Source organism: Triticum aestivum, chromosome 3B (assembly GCF_018294505.1).
Source record: "Triticum aestivum cultivar Chinese Spring chromosome 3B, IWGSC CS RefSeq v2.1, whole genome shotgun sequence".
Taxonomy (NCBI): Eukaryota; Viridiplantae; Streptophyta; class Magnoliopsida; order Poales; family Poaceae; genus Triticum; species Triticum aestivum.
In genome coordinates this window covers 391,576,420-391,591,518 of record NC_057801.1, presented here as the reverse complement: position 1 = coordinate 391,591,518, position 15,099 = coordinate 391,576,420, and positions in this window count along the sequence as shown.

Below are 15,099 nucleotides of genomic sequence, written 5' to 3'. Positions count from 1 at the left end.
TTTGAAAAAAACGGTTTTTTCAAAACTGCTCTTAAACCATAATGATTTTGCAAAAACGTCCAATATACTTGAGATATGGTTGTCAAGAGCTTTCCAACGATATATTACACGCCCCATTCCGACAAAAAAATTACAAAAAGTTTTTTAACTAAAAAAGACGATTTTTTAAACACAACTGAAAGCATGAGTTCAACTGCTTCGAAAACATCAGTACAACCACCTGAAACCGTCAGTTCAAAAAGGGTAACAGAATAATATTCTGTTACGCGTAACAGAATAGCCCAGATGTATATATATATATATATATATATATATATATATCCAATTGGATGTATGTTAGCATGAACTATTATTGTTGTCATCACCCAAAGGTGAATACGTTGGGAGGCGAAATTATAAGCCCCTATCTTTCTCAGTGTCCGATTAAAACTCCATAACCATAAGTATTGTGTGAGTGTTAGCAATTGTAGAAGACTATATGATAGTTGAGTATGTGGAGTTTGCTAAATCAAAGCTCTAACATAGACCCTTCCTGAAAATAAGATGAATTACAATTGTCTGATGACTGAGAATGAAGTTTGCTAGTTTTCAAGAAAGTTTATGGTCTATGCTTTAACATGTGAATAACTTGTTACTTGATCCTGAGAAGTTTTATGAGATGAACTATTGTTATGACATATAATCATGCTAGAAAAGGTGATTGAAATTATCATTGATCAAACTTGTGCACCTGCTAGCATTCACACTTCATAAATTCTTTCTTTTATCATTTACCTACTCGAGGACGAGCAGGAATTAAGCTTGGGGATGCTGATACGTCTCCAACGTATCTATAATTTATGAAGCATTCATGCTATTATATTATTTGTTTTGAATGTTTATGGGCTTTATTATACACTTTTATATCATTTTTGGGACTAACCTATTAACTGGAGGCCCAGCCCATATTGCTGTTTTCTTGCCTATTTCAGTGTTTCAAAGAAAAAGGAATATCAAACGGAGTCCAAACGGAATGAAACCTTCAAAAAAGTTAACTTTGGAACATAAGCAATCCAGGGAGCTTATAGTACAAGCCAGGGAAGCTTCGAGGAAGCCACGAGATAGGGGGGCGCGCCCACCCCCCTGGGCGCACCCTCCACCCTCATGGGCCCCTCGAGGCTCCCCCGACCGACTTCTTTCGCCTATATATTCTCATATACCCTAAAAACATCGAAGGACACAATAGATCGGGAGTTCCGCCGCCGCAAGCCTCTGTAGCCACCAAAAACCTCTCGGGAGCCCGTTTCAGCACCCTGCCGGAGGGGGGATCCCTCACCAGTGGCCATCTTCATCATCCCGACGCTCTCCATGACGAGGAGGGAGTAGTTTACCCTCGGGGTTGAGGGTATGTACCAGTAGCTATGTGTTTGATCTCTCTCTCTCATGTTCTCTCTATGGCACAATCTTGATGTATCGCGAGCTTTGCTATTATAGTTGGATCTTATGATGTTTTCCCCCCTCCACTCTCTTGTAATGGATTGAGTTTTCCCTTTGAAGTTATCTTGTCGGATTGAGTCTTTAATGATTTGAGAACACTTGATGTATGTCTTGCCGTGCTTATCTCTGGTGACAATGCGATATCACGTGATCCACTTGATGTATGTTTTGGTGATCAACTTGCGGGTTTCGCCCATGAACCTTTGCATAGGGGTTGGCACACGTTTTTGTCTTGACTCTCCGGTAGAAACTTTGGGACACTCTTTGAAGTACTTTGTGTTGGTTGAATAGATGCATCTGAGATTGTGTGATGCATATCGTATAATCATGCCCACGGATACTTGAGGTGACAATGGAATATCTAGGTGACATTAGGGTTTTGGTTGATTTGTGTCTTAAGGTGTTATTCTAGTATGAACTCTATGATAGATTGAACGGAAAGACTAGCTTCATGTTATTTTACTACAGACTCTTGAATAGATAGAGCAGAAAGGATAACTTTGAGGTGGTTTCGTACCCTACCATAATCTCTTCGTTTTTTCTCCGCTATTAGTGGCTTTGGAGTGACTCTTTGTTGCATGTTGAGGGATTGTTATATGATCTATCTATGTTATTATTGTTGAGAGAACTTGCACTAGTGAAAGTATGAACCCTATGCCTTGTTTCCTACCATTGCAATACCGTTTGCGCTTACTTTTATCATTAGTTACCTTGCTGTTTTTATAATTTCAGATTACAAAAACCTATATCTACCATCCATATTGCACTTGTATCACCACCTCTTCGCCGAACTAGTGCACTTATACAATTTACCATTGTATTGGGTGTGTTGGGAACACAAGATACTCTTTGTTATTTGGTTGCAGGGTTGCTTGAGAGAGACCATCTTCATCGTACGCCTCCCACGGATTGATAAACCTTAGCTCATCCACTTGAGGGAAATTTGCTACTGTCCTACAAACCTCTACACTTGGAGGCCCAGCAACGTCTACAAGAAGAAGGTTGTGTAGTAGACATCAAGCTCTTTTCTGGCGCCGTTGCCGGGGAGTCATAGCGTGGGGTGAATATTCTCGTGTGTGCTTGTTTGCTTTATCACCAAGTAATTTTTATTTGCTGTTCTAAGTTGTTCTCTATCTTTAGTTATGGGTAGGAAACACAAAATATCAAAAAAAAATAGTTGTACCTACTGAACCAATGGTTGAAGAACCACTCAAAATCTATTACACTACTGAAGCTTTTTACTTGGATCATCTTCGATCCCTATGTGCTCGTGCTGAAACCCCAACTAGCTTAGTTGAGGGCAAATCTTTAGATCAGCATGCTATGTGCGACACCGTATATCTGAAAAAGGGAAACTTTTACTGGATCAAATTCATTGTTTGCAATGCTATGCTTGGACTTTATGTGAACTATATGATTTTACTTGTTGTTCTAAAAACCCTAAGAAACACCTTCCCTATCAATGATTGTCTAGTGATAATGGAATCGTATCTTTGTATGTTAAGGGTGTTTATAATTACTATGATGTTCAACAAATTGAAGAATTTGTTGCTTTTAAGGGTGCTTATGAAATTGCTTCTTTGATTGAAAAGTATGATGCTACTCTCTATAAATCTGAAATTTTTGCCATACTTGAATATTGTTATGATAATTATGCTTCTAATGCCTATGTGAAACCATATATTGAGAAAGTTTCCGCTGTTCAAGAAGAGACTAATATTTTGCAAGAAGCTATGGAAGAAGAAATTGATGAGACTATGAGCTCATTGGATGAAAAAGACGACGAGGAGAGCGAAGAACAAAAGGAGGATGAGCGGATTAGCTACCCGTGCCCACCTTCTAATGAGAGTAACTCTTCAACTCATACATTGTTTAATTCCCCTTCGTGCTTACCGAAGGATGATTGCTACGATGATTACTATAATGATTGCTATGATGATTGTTATGATCCCGTTGATTCTCTTGAAATATCCCCTTTTGATGATGCTTGCTATGCTTGTGGCCAAGATGCCATTATGAATTATGCTTATGGAGATGAACTTGCTATAGTTCCTTATGTTAAACATGAAATTGTTGCTATTGCACCCACGCATGATAGTCCTATTATCTTTTTGAATTCTCCAGACTACACTATGTTGGAAAAGTTTGTGCTAATTAAGGATTATATTGATGGGTTGCCTTTTACCGCTACACATGATGATTTTGATAGATATAATACGCATGTGCTTGCTGCTACTACTTGCAATTATTATGAGAGAGGAACTATATCTCCACCTCTCTATGTTTCCAATATGATAGAATTGCAAGAAACTGCTTATACTATGCATTGGCCTTTACTTTGTGTGCATGAATTGTTCTTTCATGACATGCCGATGGATAGGAAGAGAGTTAGACTTCGTTGTTGCATGATATATGTTACTTTGTGCTCACTACTAAATTACAAATCATTGTTAATTAAAATTGGCTTTGATATACCTTGGGATCCGGGTGGATTCAGTACTTGAGCACTATATGCCTAGCTTAATGGCTTCAAAGAAAGCGCTGCTAGGGAGACAATCCGGAAGTTTTAGAGAGTCATTTATTTCTGTTGAGTTCTTTTATATAGTCTAAAAACAATAAAAATAAAGAAGGGAACCTAAAACTTTTCAAAAAGGAAAGTGAAAGTGAGAAAGACAAGCATTGTTGAAGTGGGAGAGCTCCTTGAACTTTGTTCATGCTCACGGAAACTTTGTGAATCTTAATTACAGAAAATTTTCATCAAAAATAATTATCCCCTTGTACAATTCCATTGTATTATAAAAATAATGTGCTAATGTTTGCCTTTAGGATGTTTACAATGCTTGTTGGTTTGTACGGTGCAGGACAGAAACTTTGGCTGTAGTGCGTGATTTTAAATTTTTAACTAGAATGTCAAATAGTTCTGATTCATTTTGAAATGTCTTTATGTACAAATTGTTTATTTTTCCTAATTTTGGTAGAATTTTTGGGGTACCAGAAGTATGTTGAATGTTCAGATTGCTACAGACTGTTCTGTTTTTGACAGATTCTGTTTTTGATGCATAGTCTACTTGTTTTGATGAAACTATAAATTTATATCAATGGATTAAGCCATGGAAAAGCTATATTACAGTAGACACAATGAAAAAAATATATTAATTGGTTTGCAATAGTACTTAGAATAGTGATTTGCTTTATTATACTAACAGATCTTACCGAGTTTTCTGTTGAAGTTTTGTGTGGATGAAGTGTCTAATCGAGGAGGTCTCGATATGAGGAAAAGGAAGAGAGGCGAGAGCTCAAGCCTGGGGATGCCCGAGGCACCCCAAGTAAATATTCAAGGAGACTCAAGCATCTAAGCTTGGGGATGCCCCGGAAGGCATCCCCTCTTTCTTCAACAAGTATCGGTATGTTTTCGGATTCGTTTCGTTCATGCGATATGTGCAAGTCTTGGAGCGTCTTTTGCGTTTAGTTTCCACTTTTGTTTTATGCACCATGCTGGTATGAGATAGTCCTTGGTTGATTTATAGAATGCTCATTGCACTTCACTTAAATCTTTTGAGTATGGCTTTATAGAATGCTTCATGTGCTTCACTTATATCATTTGAAGTTTGGATTGCCTGTTTCTCTTCACATAGAAAACCGCCATTTGTAGAATGCTCTTTTGATTCACTTATAATTGTTAGAGTATGGGCATATCTTTTGTAGAAAGGATTAAACTCTCTTGCTTCACTTATATCTATTTAGAGAGATGACATGAATTGGTCATTCACATGGTTAGTCATAAAATCCTACATAAACTTGTAGATCGCTGAATATGATATGTTTGATTCCTTGCAATAGTTTTGCGATATAAAGGTTGTGATATTAGAGTCATGCTAGTGGGCGACTGTGGACTAGTAGAAATGCTTGTGTTGAGGTTTGTGATTCCTGAAGCATGCATGTATGGTGAACCGCTTTGTGATAAAGTTGGAGCACAATTTTATTTATCGATTGTCTTCCTTATGAGTGGCGGTCGGGGACGAGCGATGATATTTTCCTACCAATCTATCCCCCTAGGAGCATGTGCGTAGTACTTTGTTTTCAATGGCTTGTAGATTTTTGCAATAAGTATATGAATTCTTTATGACTAATGTTGAGTCCATGGATTATACGCACTCTCACCCTTCTGTCATTGCTAGCCTCTTTGGTACCGTGTATTGCCCTTTCTCACCTCGAGAGTCGGTGCAAACTTCGCCGGTGCATCCAAACCCCGTGATACGATACGCTCTGTCACACATAAACCTCCTTATATCTTCCTCAAAACAGCCACCATACCTACCTATCATGGCATTTCCATAGCCATTCCGAGATATATTGCCATGCAACTTTCATCATCATCATATACATGACTTGAGATTTTCATTGTCATATTGCTTTGCATGATCGTAAGATAGCTAGCATGATGTTTTCATGGCTTGTCCGTTTTTTGATGTCATTGCTATGCTAGATCATTGCACATCCCGGTACACCGCCGGAGGCATTCATATAGAGTCATATCTTTGTTCTAGATATCGAGTTGTAATATTGAGTTGTAAGTAAATAAAAGTGTGATGATCATCATTATTAGAGCATTGCCCCAGTGAGGAAAGGATGATGGAGACTATGATTCCCCCACAAGTCGGGATGAGACTCCGGACATAATAAAAAAAGAGAGAGGCCAACGAAGCCTAAAAAAAGGGAGAGGCCAAAGAAGCCTATTCAAAAAAATGAGAGAAAAAGAGAGAAGGGGCAATGTTACTATCCTTTTACCACACTTGTGCTTCAGAATAGCACCATGTTCTTCATTGAGAGAGTCTCCTATGCTTTCACTTTCATATACTAGTGGGAATTTTCATTATAGAACTTGGCTTATATATTCCGATGATGGGCTTCCTCAAATGCCCGAGGTCTTCATGAGCAAGCAAGTTGGATGCACACCCACTTAGTTTTCAGTTTGAGCTTTCATACACTTATAGCTCTAGTGCATCCGTTGTATGGCAATCCCTACTCACTCACATTGATATCTATTGATGGGTATCTCCATAGCCCGTTGATACGCCTAGTCGATGTGAGACTTTCTCCTTTTTTTTCTCCACCTATAGTGCTATGTCCATGGCTCACGCTCATGTATTGCGTGAAAGTTGAAAAAGTTTGAGATTACTAAAGTATGAAACAATTGCTTGGCTTGTCATCGGGGTTGTGCATGATTAAATACTTTGTGTGATGAAGATAGAGCAACAACCAGACTATATGATTTTGTAGGGATAACTTTCTTTGGCCATGTTGTTTTGAAAAGACATGATTGCTTTATTGGTACACTCGAAGTATTATTATTTTTATGTCTAATGATAGACTATTGTTTTGAATCACTCGTGTCTTAATATTCATGCCATGATTAGGCATATGATCATGATTATGCTAGGTAGCATTCCACATCAAAAATTATCTTTTTTATCATTTACCTACTCAAGGACGACTAGGAATTAAGCTTGGGGATGCTGATATGTCTTCGTCGTATCTATAATTTTTGATTGTTCCATGCCAATATTATTCAACTTTTATATACTTTTGGCAACTTTTTATACTATTTTTGGGACTAACATATTGATCTAGTGCCCAGTGCCAGTTCCTGTCTGTTGCATGTTTTATGTTTCACAGAAACCCCATATCAAACGGAGTCCAAATGGGATAAAAATGGATGGAGAATTATTTTGGAATATTTGTGATTTTTGGGAAGTAAAATCAACGCGAGATGGTGCCCGAGGTGGCCACGAGATAGGGGCCCACGCCCACTCCAGGTGGGCGCGCCCCCCACCCTCCTGGGCCACTCATAAGGCAGTTGATGCCCTTCTTTGGCCGCAAGAAAGCTAATTTTTGGAAAAAGATCTGGGCGAAGGTTTCAATCCAATCGGAGTTACGGATCTCCGGATGTAAAAGGAATGGTGCTAGGGCAGAATCCGAGAACGCAAAAACAGAGAGAGACAGAGAGATAGATCCAATCTCAGAGGGGCTCTCGCCCCTCCCACGCCATGGGAGCCAAGGTCCAGAGGGGAAACCCTTCTCCCATCTAGGGAGAAGGTCAAGGAAGAATAAGAAGAAGGGGGGCTCTCTCCCCCTTGCTTCCGGTGGCGCCGGAATGCCGCCGGGGGCCATCATCATCACCGCCATCTTCACCAACACCTCCATCATCTTCACCAACATCTCCATCACCTTACCCCATCTATATTCAGCGGTCCACTCTCCCGTGATACGTCTCCAATGTATCTATAATTTTTGATTGCTCCGTGCTACTTTATCTATTGTTTTAGGCAATATTGGGCTTTATTATCCACTTTTATATTATTTTGGGGACTAACCTATTAACCGGAGGCCCAACCCAGATTTGCTGTTTTATGCCTATTGCAGTGTTTCGAGGAAAAGGAATATCAGACGGAGTCAAAATGGAACGAAATCAACTGGAGAAGTTATTTTTGGAAGGAAACCCACCTGATGGACTTGGACCCCACGTCAGAAGATACGGGAGGTGCTCACGAGGGTGGGGGGCGCGCCCACCCCCCTAGGGCATGCCCCCCTGCCTCGTGGGGCCCCCAAAGCTCCACCGACGTACCCCTTGCACCCATATATACCTACGTACCCTAAAACTTCCAAAACAGAAGATAGATCGGGAGTTCTGCCGCCGCAAGCCTCTGTAGCCACCAAAAACCTCTCGGGAGCCCGTTCTGGCACCCTGCCGGAGGGGGATCCCATCACCGGTGGCCATCTTCATCATCCCAGCGCTATCCATGACGAGGAGGGAGTAGTTCACCCTCGGGGCTCAGGGTATGTACCAGTAGCTATGTGTTTGATCTCTCTCTCTCTCTCTCTCTCTCTCTCTCTCTCGTGTTCTCTCTCGTGTTCCATCTATGACACGATCTTGATATATCCCGAGCTTTGCTATTGTAGTTGGATCTTATGATGTTTCTCCCCCTCTACTCTCTTGTGATGAATTGAGTTTCCCCTTTGAAGTTATCTTATCAGATTGAGTCTTTATGAGAACACTTGATGTATGTCTTGCCGTGATTATCTGTGGTGACAATGAGATATCATGTGCCACTTGATGTATGTTTTGGTGATCAACTTGCGGGTTTCGTGACATTGGGAACCTATGCATAGGGGTTGGCACACGTTCTTGACTCTCCGATAGAAACTTTGGGGCACTCTTTGAAGTACTTTGTGTTGGTTGGGTGAATCTGAGATTGTGTGATGCATATCATATAATCATGCCCACGGATACTTGAGGTGACAATGGAGTATCTAGGTGACATTAGGGTTTTGGTTGATTTGTATCTTAAGTTGTTATTCTAGTACGAACTCTTTTATAGATTGATCCGAAAGAATAACTTTGAGGTGGTTTCGTACCCTACCATAATCTCTACGTTTGTTCTCCGCTATTAGTGGATTTGGAGTGACTCTTTGTTGCATGTTGAGGGCTTGTTATATTATCTATCTATGTTATTATTGTTGAGAGAACTTGCACTAGTGAAAGTATGAACCCTAGGCCTTGTTTCCTATCATTGCAATACCGTTTACGCTCACTTTTATCTTTAGTTACCTTGCTGTTTTTATTATTTCAGATTACAAAAACCTATATCTACTATCTATTTTGCACTTGTATCACCATCTCTTCACCGAACTAGTGCACCTATACAATTTACCATTGTATAGGGTGTGTTGGGGACACAAGAGACTCTTTGTTATTTGGTTGCAGGGTTGTTTGAGAGAGACCATCTTCATCCTACACCTCCTACGGATTGATAAACCTTAGGTCATCCACTTGAGGGAAATTTTCTACTGTCCTACAAACCTGTGCACTTGCAGGCCCAACAACGTCTACAAGAAGAAGGTTGTGTAGTAGACATCAAGCTCTTTTCTAGCGCCGTTGCCGGGGAGGTGAGTGCTTGAAGGTATATCTTTATATCTTGCAATTGAATCTTTTTGTTTCTTGTTTTATCACTAGTTTAGTCTATAAAAGAAAACTACCAAAAAAATGGAATTGAGTTTGTCTCATACGCTTCATCTTTTTAATATCTTTCGTGAAAATGATGGGAAGGAAAATTGTGCTCAAGTACTAGAAGAAGAATTACATAGAATGCTTGGAATACAATATGTGAATGATGAGCATGATTGCAATGTTATTAGTATGAATTCCTTGAATATCCATGATGCTAATGATATGCAAAGCCACAAGCTTTGGGAATCTATGTTTGATGAAGATGATATGTTTAGTCCCCCAAGCTTTGATGAGCAAATTTAATATGATGAAAGCATGACTCCTATCTATGATGATTATTGTGATGACACGTATGCTATAAAGAATAAATATAACCATGAAACTTGTCATCTTGATCATAATTTTGAATCACATGATAGTTGTTTTGTTGAGTTTGCTCCCACTACTATTCATGAGAAGAATTTTGCTTATGTGGAGAGTAGTAAATTTTCTATGCTAGTAGATCTTGAAAAGAATGCTTTAGGTTCTGGTTATATTGTTGAATTCATTCATGATGATACTGAAAATTATTATGAGGGAGGAATATATGCTTGTAGGAATTGCAATAATGTCAAGTTTCCTCTCTATGTGCTGAAAATTTTGAAGCTATGCTTGTTTTACCTTCCTATGCTTATTGATTATTGTTCCCATAGGTTGTTTGCTCACAAAATCCCTATCCATAGGAAGTGGTTTAGACTTAAAAGTGCTAGTCATATGCTTCATGATGCTCCCGTTATGTTTCAATTCTTATCTTTTATGTGAGCATCATTGTCATCATCATGCCTAGCTAGAAAGACATTGAAGAAAAGCCCTTGTTGGGAGACAACCCAATATTTATCCTTAATGTTTTTTGTGTGTTCACATGATTATGCTACTGTAGTAATCATGTTTTATAGCTTTTGTTTCAATAAAGTGCCAAGTAAGACCTTTAGGATAGCTTACGGTGATAGTTGTGTTGATCCTGCTGAAAATCAGAAACTTTTGCACCCAGTAAATTAGTTTTGTTAATTCACATAAACGTGATCCTGATCTGATTCTTTTTGATCTGGATTGGTACACGAATTTCTTAGGACTTCCTAATTTGGTAGGATTGTTGGAATTCCCGAAGTATACGTTTGATATAGATTACTACAGACTGTTCTGTTTTTGACAGATTCTGTTTTCTATGTGTTGTTTGCTTATTTTGATGAATCTATGAGTAGTATCAGAGTGTATGATCCATAGATAAGTTGAAGTACAGTATATATTACACCACTATGAATTTAGAATGAGTTCATTACAGTACCTAAGTGGTGGTTTTATTTTCTTATACTAACGGAGCTTACAAGTTTTCTGTTGAGTTTTGAGTTGTGGAGTTTTCAAGTTTTGGGTAAGGATTCGATGGACTATGGAATAAGGAGTGGAAAGAGCCTAAGCTTGGGGATGCCCAAGGCACCCCAAGATAATATTCAATAATAGCCAAAATCCTAAGCTTGGGGATGCCCCGGAAGACATCCCCTCTTTCGTCTTCGTTCATCGGTAACTTCACTTGGAGCTATATTTTTATTCACCACATGATATGTGTTTTGCTTGGAGCGTCATTTTATTTTTTTAGTATTTGCTTGATGTTAATTATATTAATGTTTTGCATCTTTAGTTTCAATAAAGAAGTCAAGGATAGCCTTTGCCATGCTCATTTTGCTAGTATACATGTTGCTGTTTGAAAAACAGAAAGTTTACCGCTGTTGCAAAAATTCCCTAGAAAAGTCAGAGAGTGGTATAATGTTGAATATTTCTGCATAATGATCTCTGATAAATTTACTACAGTGGGAATTTTATTTCATAATTTTTTGAGTTAGGGAAGTATTGATACTCTTGCATTCTTTACAGACTGTACTGTCTTGGCAGATTGCTGTTATGGTTGCATTGTTTGCATATGTTTGCTTAATTAATGATTCTATTCGAGGATAGGAGTATTAAATATGCAGAGGCATTTAGTATGCAATGTTGAATAATTATTTTAGTGATTTGTTACAGTAGAAAATGATAAGGTTTTGCATTGGTTTATACTAACCTATCTCACGAGTTCTTGTTGAGTTTGTTGTGAATGAAGGTTTTGATAAAAAGAGAAACCATGATATGAGAGGAATCAAGGAGACATAAAAGCTCAATCTTGGGGATGCCCAAGGCACCCCAAGATAATATTTCAAGAATTCTCAAGCATCTAAGCTTGGGGATGCCCCGGTAGGCATCCCACCTTTCTTCTTTAACAACTATCGGTTAGTATCGGTTGAGACTAAGTTTTTGCTTCTTCACTTGAGTTGTGCTATCCTTGAAATGTAGTTTTCTTTAGCTTTGCTTTCTGTTTGAATAAAGTATCAAGATCTGAAATTATTAAATGGGAGAGTCTTCACATAGTTGCATAATTATTTAGCTACTCATTGACCTTCACTTATATCTTTTAGAGTAGTTTATCATTTGCTCTAGTGCTTCACTTAGATCTTTTGGAGCACGGTGGTGGATTTGCTTTAAATAAACTATTGATATCTCATTCTTCACTTAGATTATTTTGAGAGTCGTTAATAGCATGGTAATTTGCTTAATGTTAATATACTTGGTATTCAAGATATGTGAAACTTTCTTTTGAGTGCGTTGAATACTAAGAAAAATTTGATGCTTGATAGTTGTTTTGAGATATGAAGATGGTGATATTAGAGTCATGCTAGTTGAGTAGTTGTGAATTTAAAGAATACTTGTGTTGAAGTTTGTGATTCCTGTAGCATGCATGTATGGTGAACCGTTATGTGATGAACTCGGAGCATGATTTATTTATTGATTGTCTTCCTTATGAGTGGCGGTCGGGGACGAGCGATGGTCTTTTCCTACCAATCTATCCCCATAGGAGCATGCGCGTAATACTTTGCTTTGATAACTTTTAAATTTTTGCAATAAGTATATGAGTTCTTTATGACTAAGGTTGAGTCCATGGATTATACGCACTTTTTCCCATCCTTCCACCATTGCTAGCCTCTCTAATACCGCGCACTTTTTTCCGGTACCATACACCCACCATATATCTTCCTCAAAACAGCCACCATACCTACCTATCATGGCATTTCCATAACCATTCCGAGATATATTGCCATGCAACTTTCCACCGTTCCGTTTATTATGACACGCTCCATCATTGTCATCTTGCTAGCATGATCATGTAGTTAACATCGTATTTTTGGCAAAGCCACCGTTCATAATTCTTTCATACATGTCACTCTTGATTCATTGCATATCCCGGTACACCACCGGAGGCATTCATATAGAGTCATACTTTGTTCTAAGTATCGAGTTGTAATTGTTGAGTTGTAAGAAAAATAAAAGTGTGATGATCATCATTATTAGAGCATTATCCCAAGTGAAGAAAGGATGATGGAGACTATGATTCCCCCACAAGTCGGGATGAGACTCCGGACAAAAAAAAAGAGGCCATAAAAAAAGAGAAAGGCCCAAATAAAAAAAAATAAAAAAAATTATAGAAAAAGAGAGAAGGGACAATGCTACTATCATTTTACCACACTTGTGCTTCAAAGTAGCACCAAGATCTTCATGATAGAGAGTCTCTCATTTTGTCACTTTCATATACTAGTGGGAATTTTTCATTATAGAACTTGGCTTGTATATTCCAATGATGGGCTTCCTCAAAATGCCCTAGGTCTTCGTGAGCAAGCGAGTTGGATGCACACCAACTTAGTTTCTTTTGATGAGATTTCATATACTTATAGCTCTAGTGCATCCGTTGCGTGGCAATCCCTACTCACTCACATTGATATGTATTGATGGGCATCTCCATAGCCCGTTGATATGCCTAGTTGATGTGAGAATATCTTCCCTCTTTTTGTCTTCTCCACAACCACCATTCTATTCCACATATAGTGCCATATCCATGGCTCACGCTCATGTATTGCGTGAAGATTGAAAACGTTTTGAGAATGTCATAAGTATGAAACAATTGCTTGGCTTGTCATTGGGGTTGTGCATGATTTCAATATTTTGTGTGGGGAAGATGGAGCATAGCCAGACTATATGATTTTGTAGGGATAACTTTCTTTGGCCATGTTATTTTGAGAAGACATAATTGCTTATTTAGTATGCTTGAAGTATTATTATTTTTATGTCAATATGAACTTTTGTCTTGAATCTTTCGGTTCTGAATATTCATATCACAGTTAAGAAGATTTACATTGAAATTATGCCAAAGTATCACTCCGCATCAAAAATTCCTTTTTATCATTTACCTACTTGAGGACGAGTAGTAATTAAGCTTGGGGATGCTTGATACGTCTCCAACGTATCTATAATTTTTTATTGCTCCATGCTACTTTATCTACTGTTTTAGGCAACATTGGGCTTTATTATCCACTTTTATATTATTTTTGGGACTAACCGATTAACCGGAGACCCAGCCCAGATTTGCTGTTTTATGCCTATTTCAGTGTTTCGAGGAAAGGAATATCAGACGGAGTCAAAATGGAACGAAATCAACTGGAGAAGTTATTTTTGGAAGGAAATCCACTTGATGGACTTGGACCCATGTCAGAAGATACGGGAGGTGCTCACGAGGGTGGGGGGCGCGCCCACCCCCCTAGGGCGTGCCCCCTGCCTCGTGGCCCCTCCAAAGCTCCACCGACGTACCCCTTGCACCCATATATACCTACGTACCCTAAAACTTCCAAAACAGAAGATAGATCGGGAGTTCCACCGCCGCAAGCCTCTGTAGCCACCAAAAACCTCTCGGGAGCCCATTCCGGCACCCTGCCAGAGGGGGATCCCATCACCGGTGGCCATCTTCATCATCCCGACGCTATCCATGACGAGGAGGGAGTAGTTCACCCTCGGGGCTGAGGGTATGTACCAGTAGCTATGTGTTTGATCTCTCTCTCTCTCTCTCGTGTTCTCTCTCGTGTTCCATCTATGGCATGATCTTGATGTATCCCGAGCTTTGCTATTGTAGTTGGATCTTATGATGTTTCTCCCCCTCTACTCTCTTGTGATGAATTGAGTTTCCCCTTTGAAGTTATCTTATCAGATTGAGTCTTTATGAGAACACTTGATGTATGTCTTGCCCTGATTATCTGTGGTGACAATGGATATCATGTGCCACTTGATGTATGTTTTGGTGATCAACTTGCGGGTTTCGTGACATTGGGAACCTATGCATAGGGGTTGGCACACGTTCTTGACTCTCCGATAGAAACTTTGGGGCACTCTTTGAAGTACTTTGTGTTGGTTGGATGAATCTAAGATTGTGTGATGCATATCATATAATCATGCCCACGGATACTTGAGGTGACAATGGAGTATCTAGGTGACATTAGGGTTTTGGTTGATTTGTATCTTAAGGTGTTATTCTAGTACGAACTCTTTTATAGATTGATCCGAAAGAATAACTTTGAGGTGGTTTCGTACCCTACCATAATCTCTACGTTTGTTCTCCGTTATTAGTGGCTTTGGAGTGACTCTTTGTTGCATGTTGAGGGCTTGTTATATTATCTATCTATGTTATTATTGTTGAGAGAACTTGCACTAGTGAAAGTATGAACCCT